A 14,061-nucleotide genomic window follows, 5' to 3' on the forward strand; every position below is an offset into this window, starting at 1 on the left:
ACAAATCCAAGGATATCTAGACTCCTCCTCAATCACTCTGCATTTCATCCCAGAAGAGGAAAAGCACTGGACTGAACTCAGATGACATGTGTAAGTGCTAGGTTCCTGAGCTCCTGCTGTGCCTGGAGCATTTTGATGCAAGCATTGCTCCTGAACCATTTGCACACTCTCTCTGCTCTAACACAATTGTCTTCATTGTGATGGTTTCAAATCCAGAACATTGCTTATTACTCTACTCTCCACCTCATTACCAGAGTGTGCTGCTCAAGTTTGGCTCACTTAAAAATGATCAGCCATTACAGCTCTCAAGGAATGACCCAGACAAATAGGAATCTATCTCCCTCACCATCCATCAAACTGAAGGGGTGATAAGAAAAATAGTAGAGACCAAGACTCTCTCCATTAAGGTCACACCAGTGATTTTGACCCTAGAGTCCCACAGAGACAAATCCTCAAGCAGGTTTTGAAAAGAAAGGAGAGTCTGTGAAGCTTTGATGACATAGAAGAGAAAAATCCATTAATAAAGTGCACAATGTGGCTCCAATGTGTAAACAATAACATATGAATATAGGAAAATAGTCTCTGGGGTATGTGTAAATAGATATAAGTCAAAGATACTCTTCTTATTTGAAGACTAAAGTATTAGAAATAGTCTAAATGATTTTGTTGTCATGATTATGATTTCAATCGTAAGTATCAGCTCACAAAGGATCAATACTCAGCCATTTTAAGAGCTGACATGGAAAGATACTCAAGTTTAAAATAGACTATAACTTAAGAGAATTTTCTATAGTTGTGCAGGATATTCCTACTTTTAGAAGGTTTTATTCAATTGTGTGAATACCTATTAGTACAAAAAAGAAAACTCATAGTTGCCCGACTCTGTTACTTTTGATCATGTCTCAACATCATTATTCATGACATTAGTTTTATGATTACAGTTTTACAAATGAGGAAACTAATGTCCCTAAAGTAGAGAAATCTGTTTATGGTCTTCTAGATGGACATGATCAAGTTTGCATGTGACTCTTGATTTGTGCAACACAAGAGTGTGTATAGTTGATAATTTCATCATGTTGCTAAATTTCTGACTTCAATTATTTTTGTTATCAAAATTATTTCACTACTCAAATTTAACAATTCAGCCTTTGGTCTCTGCCATCCACGCGGTTGAGACACATGTATTACTCTGTAAGTGCCTAATGCAGAATGAACTCAAAGCTAGCAGGACTGACTTAGTGAGGCCTTTGTGGGGATGTAGCTCAGTGATAAAGTGTTAATCTGTCATACACAGGCCCTGGATTTCATTTTCTACCATCACAAAAGGAAATGAAACGTTATCTCATCCACCAGCTTTGCCCATACCTTTATCTCTTCTGATACTCTTTTTAAACCCCTTATTCTCCAGATGAAAAGATCCTATTGAAGTCTTCCCACATAAAAGTAACATAGGCATAAAGATTCTTAAATCTGCTTTTTACAAAATAGCCAAAACATACATATGGTTCAAAAAAAATACACATTTTTTCCAATTCACCAGCAACCTAGTTCACATCAAACTCAATTGATGCTCTTTGCAACACACATATTCCTTCTAGAAAAATATTACTCACATATAAATACATACATGTAGACATTTTATTTTTTAACACAAACCTGTTTTATTATATGCACTGCTGTAGGCATTTTAATGACCATTTTGCATGAAATTATCTATTTATTTACAATCTATTATAAGATAGCTTTGTTAATTGATATGTACATTCAGGTTGAAATGTGTACTTTTCAGTTGTCTCAGACAAAGTTTGTACAGTAAATAACCCTACCAGTGATTGTCAGATTTCTCTCATTTTCAATAAAAAGTACATGAAGTATGAGGATCTAAACAACCTAGAGCTTTGTCTCAACATTGTCAGAATGGACTTGTACTATCCCAAGATTTACAAACCTGAGCAAATCTCACATTCTCAGATAAGATAAACCAAACTCACATATTGTCACAAACCCCTGTTTTCCTAGAAGTTGGAATGCTTATGCAGGAAGATCACAATATCAAGGCCAGTCTGGGATATATAGTAAAAGCCTGTCTCAAAAGGCAAAATGAACCAACAACAAACCAAAATTAATCAAATAAATAAAAAGAAAAGATAAATGAAAAATCTCTAGCAATAAGTATGCAACACACACACAAACACTTATGCCAAACATCAAGAAACTAAAAAAAAAAAAAGAAGACATATTGGTTGTGTCATAAGGAAATAAAAGACATTTGAAGATTAAAAATGAGCTTAACTTGATTGATATCTACAATCTATACAGCTACTGGAATATCACAGGCACAGCTCATTATGAAAAAATTCCTGTTTTATGTGTTTGTTTAAAATTGCTTCATATAAAAATAACTGTTGAAACATGGGTAAAATTTCTCTTTAAAAGATTTCTGGAAAAAAATCCTGAAACAATGAATGGGACATTTTCCCCATGTAGGAAAAAGTGATCTGTGGAGCATTCTTCATTATGGCCAGAGAGAAGGGACACAGTACTTCTCAAATGCTGAAAGAAAAGAATTACCAAGTAAAATTCTTCATGTAAAAAAAAGTACTTCAGAAATTCAGGTAAAAGTCAGATACTTTGTGACACAAAGAGAGCAGAATTTGGAATTCTGTTCTAAAGATAAAAGCTACAGAAAAATTCAATCAAGGAAGGAAATGATAAAAGACAAAATGTTGAAAATGTCAGAAACAATGGGAAAAATAATGGAAAAACGAAGCTATAGCTAGGTTTCTCTTCATTGAAATTGCCTACCCTGACAACATATCTAATAAGGTTTAGATCTCTGCAAAGGATATAAAGGTGGAAGTTCCACATAGCAAGAGTAAACGATATAAGGGTTTTCACATATCATTCAGGTTGGCAGGATCTCTGCATCAACATATTAGTTACACAGGTGAATGGAATGTGCTGTCTAGACATACTGTATGACTTTCAAAAGATAGGTTAGAATATGTAAAGAAAATCAGAAGCAAGTACTAAGTGTTTCTATGTAATCCATTAGAAGACAAGATAAATAACTAAAATGCAGAAAACATAAAATAAATATGAAACAAAATTTAATAAAATAGGTGTAAAAGCACAATATAATAGGTGATCTCAAATTTAATGGAATAAGTATGCCAATTAATGAACAAAGTTTTGAAAAGCTTGCTTGCATGTGTGTTTGTGTGTCTGTATGTGTGTGTGTGTGTGTGTGTGTGTGTGTGTGTGTGTGTGCTATTTTTATGACCTACATCCAGAATTCCTTCACAGATTGAATTTTACCACATGTGTAAGTATACCTTATAACATTAGTCTGGAAAGAGACTTTATTTAATTTATTTTATTAATTTAATTAATTAATTAATTTAAAGCAACTGAACATAGAAAGAAGTAAAAAAAAAGTCAATGAGAAGAGAAATAATAAAGGGCAAAGAATAAAAATTACAGTGAAAAATAGGGAAATGCAAATCAAAACAACCCTGAGATCCTACCTCACACCAGTCAGAATGGCTAAGATCAAAAACTCAGGTGACCGTAGATGCTGGTAAGGATGTAGAAAAACAGGAACACTCCTCCATTGCTGGTGGGATTGCAAGCTGGTACAACCACTCTGAAAATCAGTTTAGTGGTTGCTCAGAAAATTGGACATAGTACTACCTGAGTACCCAGCTATACCACCATTCCTGGGCATATACCCAGAAGATGCTCCAACATATAATAAAGACACATACTCCACTATGTTCACAAAAACTTTATTTATAATAGCCTGAAGCTGGAAAGAATCCAGATGTCCCTCAACAGAGGAATGGATACAGAAAATATGGTATATTTACATAATGGAGTTATTATTTATTACTCAGCTATTAAAGACAATGAATTAATGAAATTCTTAGACAAATGGATAGAATCAGAATATCCTGAGTTAGGTAACCCAATAACAAAAGAACACACATTGGATAGACTCACTGATAAGTGGATATTAGCCCCAAAATTTGGAATACCCAAGATACAATTCATAGACTACATGAAGCTCAAGAAGAAGGAAGACCAATGTGTGGATACTTCAGTCCTTCTTAGAAGGGGGAAGAAAATATCCATGGGAGGAGGTACAGAGACAAAACATGAAGCAGAGAATGAAGGAAAGGCCATCCAGAGACTGCCCTACCTGGGGATCCATCCCATATATAGTTCAGACACTATTGTGGATGCCAACAATTGCTGGCTGACAGGAGCCTGAGAGGCACTTCTAGTGCCTGACAAATACAGAAGTGGATGCTCACAGCCAACCATTGAACTGAGCACAGGGTCCCCAATGGAGGAGCTAGAGAAAGTACCTAAGGATCTCAAGGATTTTACAGCCCCATAGGAGGAACAACAATAAGAACCAACCAGTACTTCCAGAGCTCTGAGGGACTAAACCACCAACCAAAGAGTACAAATGGAGGGAACCATGGCTCCAGCCACATATGTAGTAGAGGGTGGCCTTGTCGGCCTTCAATGGGAGAAGAAGCCCTTGGTCCCATGAAGGTTCAATGGCCAAATGTAGGGGAATGCCAAGAGAGGGAAGCTGGAGAGGGTGGGTTGGTGAACAGGAGGGAGGGGGATGGGAAATGAGGAAAGGGGATAAAGTTTGAAATGTAAATAAAGAAAATATCTAATAAATTTAAATAAGAAAAAATATTTATAAATAAATAAGTAAATTCAGGAGTAGATTATTTGTAAATTTGTTAGATATGCAGCACGAATGACAGCATAAAAATAACACACAAATTATTAATATGACAGATAGGAGAGAGAGCCATTAAAAATCCATTGATACCATAAGAATGATAGGAGACTATCATGAAAACTCTAGTACAGATGGCAAGAGTAAATGAAGGATGCTAGAAGTGTTGAAAGGCTCAAGTATTTTTATTTAACCCAATATGAAGTAGATAATTTCCACAGCTCTGAAATTGACTAAGGAATACAAATTGATAATTTTAAACTCACAATATTTTACTACTAGCAAAACAAATGAAAAGAATCTCTCTAAAATAAATTTTCACTCCAGATATTTTCACTGTAGAATTTATCTGAACATTAAAAGTTGAAATTGCACAAATTCTTGTGTTGTCTTTCAGAACACAGAAAAAATAGAATTACTCTCTTGATTCATTTTATGAAGTTAGCATTATAGCCACCCCATGTAAAGTCAGAACAAAAGTGATACAATGGAGCATGGTTAGAAGGAATATCTTTAATGTAGCATTAGCAAGTAAGATTTATATAGGTACATAATTCAGCATGACAAAGTAGAGTTTATTAGGGAGATGTAAGTGCTGCAACTTTAAAAATATTGGGTGGATATTTCAATATTTCACACAGCTAGAGCTGGTTCAATATTTTAGATAAGCAGAAGTAATTCATGATTTTAACTAGCTAAGGAAGAAAAATTTTATTCCTTATCAACTGATTCACAAAAAAAATATAATGGTCCTTTCTACTATGACAGTTAGGAAAATGGGAATAGAAAGTGCTGTGGTTTGGATCTAGAGTGTTCTTCAACAGTCCATGTGTTAAATATTACTCTGCAGTTTGGCACTTTTGGAATGTGATGCAGATTGTTAAGAGGTAGGGTCTAGTGAAAGGTGATCAATCACTGGGGCAAGCCTTAAATGGGGTTTGGAGAAACTAATCTCCATTTTCATAATGCACTACTGTGGGACAAATCCCAGGGCAAGCAAGATAACCTGCTTCCAACTGCAACCTTTATACATCTGTGAATCAAAAACAAAAACCAACCCCCCCAAACATTCTCCCCCCCAAAAAACCCACAAAAAACCCCAAAACTTTGTGAAATAATATAATATAATATAATATAATATAATATAACATAATATAGGGTCAACCAAAAACTACCACATTGAAATAGAAAAAAAAAAAAAAAAAAAAAAGGAAAAGTCTCCAAGAGAAGGTACAAGGCTCAAGAGACCCATTCATTCACATACTCAGGAATTCCATGAAAGCGTTAAGCAAGAAATGGTAAATATATGCAGAAAACATGGTGCACACACATGCTTACTCCTCAGTTTTCATGGGTTCATATAAACTCATATGGATTTAGAGGGCATTTTATACTTAGTGTCCTCCATTCCCTCTGGTTGTTTTTCTTTTATTATTTATTTTTTAATTATTTTATTTATAGACATCCCAAATGTTGTCTCCTCCCTATCTTCCCTGACAGAATTCTTCCCTCCATTTGCTCTCCCCTTCAACTCTGAGAGGAACCCCCCTTTCTTCCACCCTGTGGCATCACTGGGATTACACTCTCTGCTTCCTCTTCCCCATGGTTGCATGTGCCCAGAGAAGAGGAGACATAACAGCCACAAATCCTTTGATCTACATTGATATCCTACTTGGAAAATATGCTTCGACTACACCCAATCAATGAACAGGAGTCAGGGACCCCTGTGATAGAATTATGGAAAAGCTGGAAGAAGCAGAGGATGTGGGTGACTAGGAAGACCAATAGTTTCAACTCTTCTGCCACCAACCAGGCAGTATATACCAGTGGAGGGGCCCAATACATTACAGCAGAGGATTGCCAGGTCTGGGTTCAGTCAGAGAAGATGCAACTAACCCTCCAGATACTTGAGGCCCCAGGGAGTGGAGAAGTCTTATGGCATCAGGGTGGGGGAGAGTGTGGACATCCTTTTGGAGATGGGACGGGGAGGTATTGGGATGTGGAACAGCCAGAGAGTAGATTGGTAGTGGGTAAAAGACTGGACGGTAAAAAAAGATTAAAGAATTTTTTTAAAAAGGGCAATGACACACACACGCACACACATATGCACACACACACACACACACGCACACAATATTCTAGGACAATGATGGCACAAAGTCTGTGACAGCAATCATCAATGTCTGATTTGACTTAAGGTCCATGCCACCATATGGAAGCCATACCCAATACTAATTTGGGTGACCAATAAAGTGAGATTAGGAATATCTGGAACCTGGTATAAAACAAAATACTGAACTAAAAACAAAACAAAAAAAAATACCAAAAAAGTGACTCCTGATGACATTCTGCTATACTCATAAATCAGTAACTCTCTCAGCCATCATCAGAGAAACTTCCTCCTGCAGCAGATTGGAACAAATACAGAGACCCACAGCCAGACATTACATGGAAACTGAGAGACCTTGTAATATTAAGGTAAACCTTAAATCCTATTCAGTTGATTATCTGAGTTACACTGTTACAGGTTCATACTCTGAGCTATTAGAGTGAGTATCCCCAATCTAACAAAGATTGTCTGTAAAACAAAGTCAAACATAACGGTAGCTGGAATGATTCTATGTATTGATAGACAAAATTCCCTTTCCAGGAAAATCAGAAGCAAAAACAGATGTCCATGTTCATCAGTCTTATTCAGCACAGTGTCATAAGTTTTAGATAGTACCATAAACCAAGAAAAGGAAAGACAGATTATACATATTGGAAAGAGAAATACAAGTGTGCCCCTATTTTTATATGCCTTTATAGATAGAATTATTTAATAAAATCCCAATAGCAACAAATACAGAATATAATTCCATGTTCTTATACGATCATTAAATATATACACATCAAAACTTAAAGTTTCATGTGTAATAAAAAATATACATAGGTGTATCTCTAACAAATGATACAAATTTGGAGTCCTTTGTTGTTTTCGATTCTTTTCTTATTTTTGAAAAAGAGTATTATTATAAAGTTCAGATTAACCTCAAATTTAATATAATTCTTCCTCAATCTCCCAAGTGCTGGAGAGTACATGTGTGCTATATGATCACCCAGCACATAAGTTTTATTCTGAAAATTATAGAAAATTGATATAAGAAACCAAAGACCTACTGAAGTCACCTTGTTTTGACTTTGAGAATCAATATAGAAAAGATATCAATTGTACCAAGCTTAAATAAAATACAGGTTTCAGATAATCTTTATTAAAAACTTTAGTCATTTTTTGTAGTTACTAACATGATAACTTTAATGTTATATGAAATGACAAGGATACTAGAAAACACAAAATAATTCTTCAAAATGATGAATAGAACACAATTAGTCTGCTTGACCTCCAGACTAATAATGTAGCTACAGAAATCATAGATGTACAATATTTTAAGAATGACAGATATATAGATGAACAGAAAGGAATAATGTACTAAGATAAATTACTATCACTAAATAATGCCAAATGACTTTTAAATATATTCTTTAATCTTTTTTTTACAGTCCAGACTTCATCCCCCTCCTGGTCCACCCTCTGAATGTTCCACATCCCATACCTCCTCCCTCTACTTCCAACCCACCCATATCTCCAAGAAGATGTCTCTAACCACCCCATCCCCACCCCACCATACCTCCCACTTCCTGGAGCCTCAAGTTTCTTGAGGGTTAGGTGCATCTTCTCTGACTGAGTCCAGATCCAGCAGCCCTCTGCAGTATATGTGTTGGGCTAACTTTTCATAAAAAAATTCAAAAGAAACTCACTAGACAATTTAATAAATGATAGTGGAGCAAACTGACATTCATGTAAGCAAAGGAGGGAAAGGATAAGCAGGAGACCCAAAGTCAGATCTTTAAAATACATCCAAAGAGACTACAGAATTCAGTGTAAAAGGCTTTAAGGTTGGAGTGATAGCTTAGTTGTTAAAAGCACTTGTCGCTCTTGAAAAGGACTGGAGCTTTGTTTCTAGTGCTCATGCTGGGAATCTCACAACTGACTGAAATTCATGTTCATGGTGGTTCCAGGGGCATTTGCACATACATACATACATACATACACACACACACACATACACACACACACAAACACACACACACATGTATACACACAATGAAATGACTGGCTCTAGAATAGATTAACATATTTAATAACTAAATATAAAAACAGGAATGATTTCCCTAACAGCAAAACAGAAAAGGCTTGGGGAAAAGCAATAGGGGGAAGATCAGGTGCTCCAGCTTTTGCTCCCCATGTCCACAACCAGAGACAGCTTGAATGACTCCCAAGAGTGCCTTCATAATCAGGCTCGCGGGCTCAAAGGAGGGACAGGATCTAGTCAGAGACAGCAAGGCTAGTTAACACCAAAGATAACCAAATGGCAAGAAGCAAGCACAGGAAAATGAACAAGAACCAATGGCACTTGATAGCATCAGAACCCATTTCTCCCACCATAGCAAGCCCTGGATACACTAACATACCTGAAAAGCAAGATTCTGACCTAAAATCCCAGCTCTTGACAATGATAGAAGTTCTTAAGGAGGACATAAATAACCCCCTTAAAGAAATACAGGAGAACACAGTAAACAGGTAGAAGACCTGTTTAGAGGAAACACATAAATCCATTAAATAAATACATGAAAACACAATCAAAGATGTGAAGGAATTGAACAAAAACATCAGGACAAGAAAAACTACCAAATAGTCCCATAACCCCTAAAGAAATAGGAGCAGTCATTAAAAGTATCCCAACCACCACTACCACCACCACCAACAACAACAAAAAGCCCTGGGCCCCCTTCCAGTCTGCACCAGCTCCAGGCCACCTTGGGTGCGAACTAAGCAGACTGTCCCAAGGTCCCCAGAGGATTCTCCATACCGCAGGCACACTAGCATGCCCAGGATCTTAGGATCACTGGTTAGTGGAACACAACATCTGTTCCAAATCAATTGTGACAGGCCTGTGACATCAGGAGCAAGGACACAGGAGCCTTGCCTGACCAGCAACTCAGGTTCCTTCTGATCTGTGTTGGTATACCTTAGTTTCTAACACACCAGACAGCCCCATAGTCCCCAGAAGAAACATCACTTCCAGGCACTGTAATATGCCCAGGATCTTAGGAATTCAGGATCCCAGGATAAGAGACTTGGTCACACTAGGATCCCAGGGTCTCAGAGGAAGCTTGACTGCCAAGAACTCTGACACACCCAGAATCTCAGGTTCACAGGATCCTGGAATCACAGGATCACAGAGAAAGCTGGACTTTGAGGGTTCTGGATCAACCGGGATTAGAGGAAGGACAGGCTTCAATCAGATATATTGAGGGCAGCAGGCACTTGAAATAATCAGATGACAAGAGGCAAGCATAAGAACAGAAGCAACAGAACTCAAGGTTACTTGGCATCATCCAAACCAAACTCTCCCACCATAGTAAGTCCTGGATACACCATCACACCAGAAAAACAAGATATGGATCTAAAGTCACTTCTTATGATGATTATGGAGGACTTTATGAAATAAATAAATAACTCCCTTAAAGAAATATAGGAGAACACAGGTAAATGGCTAGAAGCCCTTAAAGAGGAAACACAAAATCCCTTAAAGTGTTACAGGGAAACATTACCGAACAGGTGAAAAAAATAACAAAAACCATCTAGGACTTAAAATTGAAGTAGAAACAATAAAGAAATCACAAAGGGAGACAACTCTGGAGATAGAAAACCTAAGCAAGAAATCAGGAACCATAGATGTGAGAATCAGCAACAAAATACAAGAGATGGAAGAGAGAATCTCAGATGCAGAAGATTCCATAGAAAACAAGGACACAACAATCAAAGAAAATGCACAATGCAAAAGACCCTAACTCAAAACATCTAGGAAATACAGGATATAATGAGAAGACCAAACCTAAGGATAATAGGTATAGATGAGAAAGAAGACTAACAACATAAAGGGACAGTAAATATCTTCAACAAAACTATAGAAGAAAACTTCCCTAACCTACAGAGAGAGATGCCCATGAACATACAAGAAGCCTACCGAACTCCAAATAGACTGGACCAGAAAAGAAATTCCTCCTGGCACATAATAATCAGAACAACAAATGTACTAAATAAAGACAGAATATTAAAAGCAGTAAGGGAAAAAAGGTCAAGTAACATATAAAGGCAGGCCTATTAGAATTACTCCAGACTTCTCATCAGAGACCATGAAAGCCAGAAGATTCTGGGCAGATGTTATACAGACACTAAGAGAACACAAATGCCAGTCCAGGCTACGATACCCAGCAAAACTCTCAATTACCATAGATGGAGAAACCAAAGTATTCCATAACAAAACCAAATTCACACAATATCTTTCCATGAATCCAGCCTTTCAAAGGATAATAAAGGCAAAACTCCAACACAAGGAGGGAAATTATGCCCTACAAAAAGCAAGAACATAATCCTTCAACACACCTAAAAGAAGATAGCTACAAGAACAGAATCTCAACTCTAACAACAAAAAAACCTAGGAAGCAACACTAGCAAACCTAGGAAGCAATTACTTTTCCTTAATATCTCTTAATATCAATGGACTCAATTCCCCAATAAAAAGACATAGACTAATAGACTGGCTACATAAACAGGACGCAACATTTTGCTGCATAGAGGAAACCCACCTCAGGGACAAAGACAGACACTACCTCAGAGTAAAAGACTGGAAAACAATTTGCAAGCAAACGGTGCAAACAAACAAGCTAGAGTACCCATTCTAATATCGAATAAAATCAACTTTCAAGCCAAAGTTATCAAAAAGACAAGGAGGGGGCACTTCATACTCATCAAACGTAAAATCTTCCAAGATGAACTCCAATTCTGAATAACTATGCTCCAAATGCAAGGGCATCCACACTCATTAAAGAAACTTTAGAAAAGCTCAAAGCACACAATGCACCCCACTCTCAGAAGACAGAAAGATGTCCCCTGCTCATGGATTTGCAGCATTACTATAGTGAAAATATCTATGCCTAAAGCAATCTACAAATTCAATGCAATGCCCATCAAAACTCAACTCTGTTCTTTACAGAATTAGAAAGGGCAATTTGCAAATTCATCTGGAATAACAAAAATCCTAGGATAGCAAAACTATTCTCAACAATAAAAGAAACTCTGGTAGAATCACCATACCTGATTTCAAGCTGTATTTCCAAGCAATTGTGAAAAAAACAAGCAAGCAAGCAAACAAACAAACAAATAAAAAAACAGAAAACTATTCAAGAATTAGAATTGATCCATTCTTATCTCCTTGAACAAAGCTCAAGTCTAAGTGGATCAAGGAACTCTACATAAAACCATAGGTAGTAAAACTTATAGAGGAGAAAATGGGGGAAAGCCTCGAAGATATAAGCACAGGGAAAAATTCATGAACAAAACGCCAATGGTTTGTTCTGTAAAACTGACAATCAACAAACGGAGCCTCAAAAAATTGCAAAGCTTCTGTAAGGCAAAAGACACTATCATAAGACAAAAAGGCCACCAACAGATTGGGAGAGGATCTTTGCCAATCCTAAATCAGATAGGGGACTAATATCCCATATATACAAAGAACTCAAGAAGCTGGACTCAAGAAAATTAAATAACCCTTTTAAAAATGGGGTACAGAGCTAAACAAAGAATTCTCAACTGAGGAATAACGAATGGCTTAGAATCACCTGAAAAAATGTTCAACATCCTTAATCATCAAAGAAATGCAAATCAATACAACCCTGAGATTATACCTCACACAGGTCAGAATGGCTAAGATCAAAAGTTCAGGTGACAGTAGATGCTGGCAAGGATGTGAAGAAAGAGGAACACTCCTCCATTCCTGGTGGGATTGCAAGCTGCTACAACCTCTCTGGAAATCCGTTTGGTGGTTCCTCAGAAAATTGGATATAGTACTACTGGAAGATCCAACAATACCACTCCTGAGCATATACCCAGAAGATGTTCCAACTTGTAATAAGGACACATGCTCCACTATATTCATAGCAGCCCTATTTATAATAGCCAGAAGTTGGAAAGAACCCAGATGTTCCTCAACAGAGGAATGGATACAGAAAATGTGGTGCATTTACACAATGGAGTACCTTGGGTATTAAAAACAATGAATTTGTGAAATTCATAGGCAAATGGATGGATCTGGAGGATATCATCCTGAGTGAGGTAACCCAGTCACAAAAGAACACACATGATATGCATTCACTAATAAGTGGATATTAACCCAGAAATTTAGAATATCCAAGATACAATTTGCAAAACACATGAAACTCAAAAGAAGGAAGACCAAAGTGGGGATACTGTGTTCCTTCTTATAATGGGAAACAAAATACCCATGGAAGGAGTTACAGAGACAAAGTTCAGAGCTGAGATGGAAGGAAGAACCATCCAGAGACTGCCCCACCCTGGGATCCATCCCATAAACAACCACCAAACCCAGACACTATTGTATATGCCAGCAAGATTTTGCTGACAGGACACTGATGTGGTTGTATCTTGTGAGTTTATGCCAGTGCCTGGCAAATACAGAAGTAGATGCTCATTGTCATCTATTGGATGTAACACAGGGCCCCCAATGTAAGAGCTAGAGAAAGTACCCAATGAGCTAAAGGGATCTGCAACCATACAGGTGGAACAATGTGAACTAACCAGTATCCCCCAGAGCTTGTGTCTCTATTTGGATATGTAGCAGAGGATGGCCTAATAGGCCATCAATGGTCGGAGAGGCACTTGGTCTTGTGAAGATTATATGCCCCAGTACAGGGGAATGCCAGGGCCAGGAATTGGGAGTGGGTGGGTTGGGGAGTAGGGCAGGGGAGGGTATAGGGTACTTTTGGGATAGCATTTGAAATGTAAATGAAGAAAATATCTAATAAAATGAACAGAAAAAGGAAAAGAAAAAAAAAAAAGCCCAGGGCCATCTGGTTTTAGGGCAGAAATCTATCAAACCTTCAAAGAAGACCTGATACTAATTCCACAAAATACAAACAGAAGGAATAATACTTAATTCATTCTATGAAGCCAAAATTACTCTGAAACCCTCCCCACACAAAGACCTAAGAAAGAAAGAGAATTTAAGAGCAATTTTGCTTATGAATATAGATGCAGAAATACTCAAGAAAATTTCTACCAACTGAATCCAAGAGCACATCAAAACAGTCATTCAGCACAATCATGTGGGTCCCATCCCAGGGATGCAGCAATGGTTCAATATACAAAACTCCATCAATGTAATCCACTATATAAC

This window comes from Mus caroli, unplaced genomic scaffold (assembly GCF_978045245.1).
Source record: "Mus caroli unplaced genomic scaffold, Mus_caroli_1 scaffold_6, whole genome shotgun sequence".
In the NCBI taxonomy this organism is placed as follows: Eukaryota; Metazoa; Chordata; class Mammalia; order Rodentia; family Muridae; genus Mus; species Mus caroli.